General features: G+C 40.0%; 1 long non-coding RNA gene across 2 annotated transcripts; it reads left to right on the top strand.

Annotated features, from left to right (window-relative positions):
* Window positions 1-510: 510 nt before the first annotated feature.
* LOC111972021 (uncharacterized) lies at window positions 511-3207 on the top strand. Of its 2 annotated transcripts, XR_011480909.1 has the most exons (5): window positions 511-1752; window positions 1881-1917; window positions 2038-2144; window positions 2582-2644; window positions 2830-3207. It is a non-coding gene; the product is annotated as an uncharacterized lncRNA (long non-coding RNA). The 2 variants fall into 2 exon arrangements; XR_002878345.2 differs by having other exon boundaries at window positions 522-1917.
* The last annotated feature ends 4761 nt before the right edge of the window (window positions 3208-7968 follow it).

The raw sequence follows: 7968 nt of genomic DNA, 5'->3' as shown, positions 1-7968 counted from the left end.
CGGCCATATTCAATGGGTGTTGAGCGCTGGTAAAGTAATTATTCTGCGCTCTGGTACACTCAGATGAGAGTGCACTGAAATCCGTGTAGATAGTAGGTTGGACACATTACATTTTTAACAACGTTCTTTTCTGATAAAAAATAGTTCATTGCATCCGCTGTAGAGCCCAGTTTCATAATATGACCATATTTCCCAGCTGCTTGCTGTCGTTTTGAAGTAATCGCAAAAAAACAGGTCTTATTTTAGTTCACTTTTCACCCTGCCAGCTCCTATTAGTTCTATTGAGCACCGTGGCACCAACTCGCCTTCCGAACGTTCTATTCCCAGCTTATTGTTCAACGTCACAATGCCTSCRTCGCTATTGTTGCCAATGAGACCTGCTCATGTTGTTTTATAGTTACAATGTAAACAACAAAAATAATATCGGAACTCTGCGGTCTTCCGATTGTTTCCTATGGGGGAAATATAGGCATGTCTGTCTATTTCACAAAATATCTTGCAATGTGTATATTTGGGGGGTTTTCAAGTCAGGTGTAACCGGTGTGAAATGGCTAGCTAGTTAGCGGGTGCGCGCTGATAGCTTTTCAATCGGTGACGTCACTCTCTTAGACCTTGAAGTAGTTGTTTCTCTTGCTCTGCAAGGGCCTCAGCTTTTCTGGAGCGATAGGTACGATGCTTCGAGGGTGGCTGTTGTCTGTATGTGCAGAGGGTCCCTGGTTTGAGCCCAGGTAGGGGTGAGGAGAAGGACGGAAGCAAACCTGTTACACGGGCACCATTTTAATCAGCAGAATCTCCTCTTTGTAATTATGTAAGTCTGGGCAGCAAGCTTATTTGTCATCGATCGCTAGAACAGAAATAGTCAGAAGTTTTTATTTTTGCCCTAGTTTTTCATTACGCAAATATCAGCACAGTTGACACCATCGAGGTGCGGATGTTTGCTTTCTACACAAGTCATTTTTTTCCAGTTTCGTCCGACGAACAGATTGTAGTGGTAAAATAAAAAGGAATACATTTTTTATGGAATTCTAATCATCACTCCAGTCAAAACAGTCTCTGCGAACGTTCGTTTCCATTCATTTGCTATGGGCTCGCGCAAGAGTTCCAGTTTAGCCAACGTTCTTAAGCCGTTTTAACTTGTTCTATTGTCCAGCCTATAGATAGCCACAGCGAATTTACGAAAGCACCCGAATGTCCACTGAGAACGCACAACGACTATACCATTTAGCTAAGCTAAGAATGACGGGAATCATCAAGTCAATAAACGTTGGGTAGTTGGATAGCCTATAGTTAATATACTGTCAAGTTTGATGTATAACTACTAACGTTAGGTAGCTAGCTAACATACCGGTACATACTGCTGTAATGATATTCGTAAGGACAGCATAGCTAACAACTTGTCAGCCAACATAACGTGTAAGGTAAGTTATTTGAAAAGTCATTGCTTTATTACATTGAATAGCAAGCTACCCCTTGGTCGTTAGGGCAAATTTGGTCTGTGATAGGAGAGGGGGGTTTTCACACCTAGCTCGGCTATTAGACTATTCTTTAGTAAAGGTTGAATCGTCTATTGATCATCTATTAGACCTCCTCCCCAACTTGCAACAAATTGCTGTTCCCATCTCATTCCTTTCCCTCTTCCACGTGTCATCATTCTGCTCCTGAGTGGCTCGCTATTGGGCGTGCTGGCAGGATATGGCAGCATCTTCGGTTGTGCATCAAGAATTCTGCATACAGTAGCACGTTTGTATGAAGGTGTGGTTATTCACCGGCAAATTGTTATATGCTATGGAGGTACATTTGTGTCTTTTTGTCGAGAGCAAAACCTTTTTTATTTTAATCAAAAATTATTGTTCTGAAAGCAACTTTTTTCCAACACAAAGGAAGTCAAAACGGACACCTACAAAGATGGCATCTCAGGTAAGCAGCACACAGTATTGATGTATCCTAAAAATGACATCTGCTGCTTTAGATTGAACGGTCATATCTCAGTTATTGTTTTCATATCTATAAAAAATAATCTGTTTTCTTTACTTTCAGAGWGRGAGCTGACCAAGGGGTCGAAAATGTAGATATTGCCAGATGTTCACTGTCTGAGGAACAGGCCGCGGAAGCTTTATTGCTGGCAAAAGTGTCCATAACCAGAGGTAATTAAACTGTTCTGTGTTCTTTTTCTCCATCTCTGACTGTCTTGTTGTACATGGAACCTGTCTCACATGCATTAATTTAAAAAAACTTAAGATGTCAGCTGCTAATTTTCAGATTTACACCACACAAACACAACCATTTTCACTGGACTATCTGTTGCTGCCAAGTCATGATTTCCCTGGGGGTTAGCCTTGCAATAACCAAGTGGTGAGACACATAGCCCTCTATATTTAAATGTTAAAGGTACACTCCGATAGGTGTCTGCGTCACATATATGAGGACAAACAATAGAAGATACTGTATCTGTTTTTCAGCATACAGTACTCTGTAGCCACATAGTGTGGACACCAGGTGAGACCACACACACACAATAACAGTCTCTCTTCTTCACTTCACCCCTCTCCCCCTTCTCCCTAAATCCTCTATGTTATATCAGCTGTTTTGGTGAACCCCTCTCGCATCTGAACTGACTGACACAGAGGGTAAAGCATCATCAGAGGTGAGATGTCACTTGGTCGGGTCAACAGGAAGTGTTATTAAAGAGATGCTTTACATTGAAATACAGACAGATATGTAGTAGTTGCAGTTAATGAGGTCAGTTTTACATTTCACCTCCTGATTTAAGATGACGGACCGTGTTAGAATAAAAAAAAACAAGGCTTAATCATGCTCTGTCGTCTGCAGGTATGTTTTGATGTGAGAGAGGAAGCAAGTCCCATCACCGCCACCTCACCCGCTCTTAAGATAACATTCGGGCCAACTGGGGGCCCAAGGCTGGTTAGGAGACACCYCAATTGTGATGAACTGAGAGAATATTAGGGTAGCACTGTAATTCATGAATCATATGCTGTCTGCTGCTGTTCTTACCTCTTTCCCTTTCTGTCTTCTACACCTCTCTCCCCACCTGGTCTTTCTTCCTTGTTTTATAATGCACACCATATGTGCATTGAAGTACAGATTGAACTTGTATTTATAATATTACAATTATCATAATTATAATGCATTTATGTATTTATAACACCTGGATAATGAACTTCTTTCAATAAAGTGTTTCACATTCTCCACTGGTTGAAATTAAGGTTCTCATTGAAATACTATCCTGTGTCCTCAGATTAATGCAGATGAAGGGAGTTAGATATGCAAAGTTTTTTTCCTGTATATATGAATTACAAATCAATCATGTTTCTAGTCTTTGGCATAGTTACAATGTGTAATCATTGATGTCCCAGGAGCAGGAGTGGTAAACACTGTTGAAGTGTATAATTGTAATATATACATGCAGACACAGCATCATTCAAATAATGGAGTTTGATATGACTGAAAAAGAATGTCTCAGAGATTCATACCTGAACCGCACCTTTATTTGCCAAGGAAGAGTACATGATCAGTGAATATATTCAATGTACAGGCTACAATGTGGGAGTCTCATGAGTGGTAATAACTACAGTACATGTGTATATAGGACTTGCATCCTTGACACAATTAAGTTATTATATTCTACTCTATCCGTAGGCTTCATTAATGCCATTCAGACTTGAAGTTAATACAACAAKTATGACAGCTGAGGTTCATAGATAGGTTCTGAAGTAATATTCATAACAAACGTTTTTGGGTCCATACACAGATCAGCTACATACAGTAGCTAGCTACACATCCATAGGCATACAGTTATTTTTATCCTCCACTACACAATAAGCAAGCAAATAGTTAGCTAGCTATGTTACTTCCGCTGCATTGCAAGACAAGCTTACACAATTGTAGCCGTGACGCTGGGTACCTCTAAGTCCCATTGTGGAAGCTTGCAACTTTTAAAGGAGGAACCACTGTAGGAACACAAGCATTTAGCTACACCTGCAATAATACATTTTGATTTGATTTAATTTGAACACAAGTCAACTGAAAGCTAGCTAGCTAACGAACAAGGAAATTAAGGTAGCTAGCTATATTTGGTTATGGAAGATTTTTACATAAATTACTTCAGTCAATAGCTACCTAGCTAGAGCTAGACAACAACAGCTGACTTCGGCACAAAAGCTAGCTAGCTAACTTTAGCTAGCTCCAGTGGAGACTGCTGAGGGGAGGATGGCTCATAATAATGGCTGGAATGGAGCGGCATCAAACACATGGAAACCATGTGTTTGATACCATTTCACTCATTCTACTACAACCATTACCACAAGCCCGTCCTCCTCAATTAAGGTACTAGCCCTCCTGTGGCTAGCCCTCCTGTGGCTAGCTCCCATCCATATGCCAGTCCTACAAGTAATTTGTGTAAAAACCTTCCATCACTACTTGTTTTTGTAAGAGGTCTTGACAAGCTGAATGTACCGAGCTGTCTGTTTAAAACTTCTTCAGGCTAGGGTCGGTTGGACAGAATTTCTGCCCAACCGACGTGCCCAAAGTAAACTAACTGCCTGTTACTCAGGCCCAGAAGCCAGGATATGCATGTAATTGGTACCAAAGGATAGAAAACAKTTTGAAGTTTGTAGAAATGTTAAAATAATGTATAGACTATAACACAATAGATATGGTAGGAGTAAATCCGAAGAAAAACCAACCAGAGTTTCTTTTGAGAGAGCCCATTCTCTTACAATGGAAAGTATAGGGTCATATCCAAATCTAGCTCCCAGATTGCAAATCCTATCGCTTCCACTAGATGTCTACAGTCTTTGTTCAAGGTTTCAGGCTTGTTTCTTCTCAAACGAGGAAGAATTTTGAGTTTTTATACTGGGACTCAGAGTTGGAAATCAGTCCGATGAAGAGGACCTGCAAATATAACTTTCCTGTTGAACATACTTCTTTCCGTATGAAATATTATAGTTTAATTACATTTTAGGGTACTTGAGTATTAAATAGAAACATATTTTGACTTGTTTTAACAAAGTTTAGCGGTAGCTTTTTGGATTCCTTTCTCTGCATGTCGAACAAGTGGATTACTCATCGATGGCGACAACTTAACAGACTTTTTGGGATATAAAGAAGGATTTTATTTAACAAAAATATACTACATGTTGTAGCTGGGACCCTTCGGATTGCATATCAGAGGAAGATTTTCCAAAAGCAAGTGAATATTTAATCGCTATTTGGGATTTTATGAAGCCTCTGCCGGGGGAAAAATATGTTGATGTTGTCACGCCCTGACCATAGTTTMATTTGTATGTTTATATGTTTTGTTTGGTCAGGGTGTGATCTGAGTGGGCATTCTATGTTGTATGTCTAGTTTGTCTGTTTCTGTGTTGGTCACCTCATGGCAGTGATTACTCATTCCTGTCTCCTTCGGCCCCCCTTCACATTAGAGTCATCAGACAAAGTTCTATTGACTGTTGACATCTAGTGGAAGCCGTAAACTCATCCATATCTCGCTGTAATTTCATTGGGAGCTTGGTTGAAAATCTAGCAGCCTCAGAAAAAATCCAAACAGGAAGTGGAACTTCTCAGGGTTTTGCCTGCCATATGAGTTCTGTTATACTCACAGACATAATTCAAACAGTTTTAGAAACTTCAGATTGTTTTCTATCCAATACTAATAATAATATGCATATATTAGCAACTATGACTGAGGAGCAGGCCGTTTACTCTGGGCACCTTTCATCCAAGCTACTCAATACTGCCCCTGCAGCCATAAGAAGTTAACCGTGCACGGGAATCACTCTAGATGTGATTCAAGGCAACCCGCACTTCACTAAGGTAGCAGAATGGGATCTGCCCAGGGTCCTCCAGAGGAGGCCGGAGGATGAATACAGGATCTCGAAAATAATCCAAATTGAATAGGGTGGGACTAACATTTCTTGGAAACAATTGATAAAAAACGTCGTGAACGTGCTGCCATTTTAGAGATTATGAGGTCCTGATGGTATTGTCATAATAAAGAGGGAGTCGTGATCGTCTGCCGTTCTTAAGATTACACGATTTTGAAGCAATCGTCTTAATAGAAAGGAAGTTGTGACCGTAATGTCCTAAGAGGAGAAGACACGGAGTAGTGAACGTACTGCCGTTGTCAGGAGAGGTGTGAAAGGCATTATAATGACCTGGGTTATTATAGTAAAATGCAAATGTGCAAATTATGTAATTCCAGGAACTAGTCTGGAAGTAAAAATGCGTAGAAGTAAGAAAATATTCCTGTAGGTTATAAAAATATTGATTAAGTATGTTTTTGAACAGTACTGTGTGAATGTGATATGAGAGTTGTGTGAGGGTGGAAATACAGTGCCTTGCAAAATTATTCACCCCCCTTCCCGTTTTTCCTATTCTGTTGCATTACAACCTGTAATTTAAATKGATTTTTATTTGGATTTCATGTGATGGACATACACAAAAGTGTCTAAATTGGTGAAGTGAAATCAAAATTAAAAAAGGAAAAGTGGTACGTGCATATGTATTCACCCCCTTGCTATGAAGCCCATAAATAACATCTGGTGCAACCAATTACCTCCAGAAGTCACATAATTAGTTAAATAAAGTCCACCTGTGTGCTATCTAAGTGTCACATTATCTCAGTATATATACACTTGTTCTGAAAGGCCCCAGAGTCTGCAACACCACTAAGCAAGGGGCACCACCAAGCAAGCGGCACCATGAAGACCAAGGAGCTCTCCAAACAGGTCAGGGACAACGTTGTGGAGAAGTACAGATCAGGGTTGGGTTATAAAAAAATATCTGAAACTTTTAACATCCCACGGAGCACCATTAAATCTGTTTATTAAAAAATTGAAAGTATATGGCACCACAACAAACCTGCCAAGAGAAGGCCGCCCACCAAAAACTCACAGACCAGGCAAGGAGGCCATTAATCAGAGGCAACAATCAGAATTGATTTCTGATTGCTTGGTGATAAAACCTACAACCTGCATTCCATAGAATGAGTTGGTGTTTGTGACCTGAGATAGAGATAGAGCCTGGAGGAGAAGAACAACCCCCTCTTTGTTTCTAATCATCTTTGCATCTGAGAAACAACACACGGTGCACATAGCTCACACGATGAACCCAAGATAACTTGTGATGCCCCGAGCTGCCAGGGAAGGGTGGAACCAGCCATGACTATGCATTTTTACTGTCAGCTACTGTATATAAGACCCATGATGCCTCTGTAAGGTTGGGTGGGTGGTCGATGACCAGCTTCATTATTGCAATTCTTAATCGAAGATTGATTGTTTGAATAAATAACAGTCTCTCTCACTTAATAAAGAATTTCCCACGACAAGAGACACACACAAAGGCACAGACACACACATATGCACACAAGCGCTAGCACACGCATTCTACAGAAACATACATTGTGAAATTGTTGTATGGTGGTATTATAAATTTTGTACTGTAGATGTGTAGTGGTGTAATAATATGATATGATGTACTGTTTTATATGTAGTGTAAGTGCCTTCATGTTTTTGGACCCCAGGAAGAGTAGAGCTAATGGAGATCCCTAATAAATACAAAGAAATATTAAATGCATTACCTAACTAACATTAGCTTGCAGCTGAAAGCTAGCTAGATAACAAACAGGCAAAGAAAGGTAGCWAACTTTGGGCAAATTGTCATACAATTGTTTTACTTTGCTTTAATGGGAATTGAATAATATTTTACAATGTATGACTGTCGCAATCAATTGAGCTTCCAGTGTAAATACCATGGAAAAACAAAAGGCATTGGTCTGAAGTCAAAAAAGAAAGTAAACTCACAAGTACCAAATGCCTACTCCACCCATGCTCTACCAAGGTTTTGTAGCACACGGCTTTGACCAGTGCATACACATTGGACAGTAGATATGTTGGTCTATTGTACTTCAAGCACTGTGTGTGCAGGTTGCTTAGGATTCAAACGTCAAAC

This window comes from Salvelinus sp. IW2-2015, linkage group LG2, assembly GCF_002910315.2.
Source record: "Salvelinus sp. IW2-2015 linkage group LG2, ASM291031v2, whole genome shotgun sequence".
NCBI classification, from domain to species: Eukaryota; Metazoa; Chordata; class Actinopteri; order Salmoniformes; family Salmonidae; genus Salvelinus; species Salvelinus sp. IW2-2015.
The sequence above is the reverse complement of the archived record's forward strand: the minus strand, read 5'-3'. Positions and strand labels throughout refer to the sequence as shown.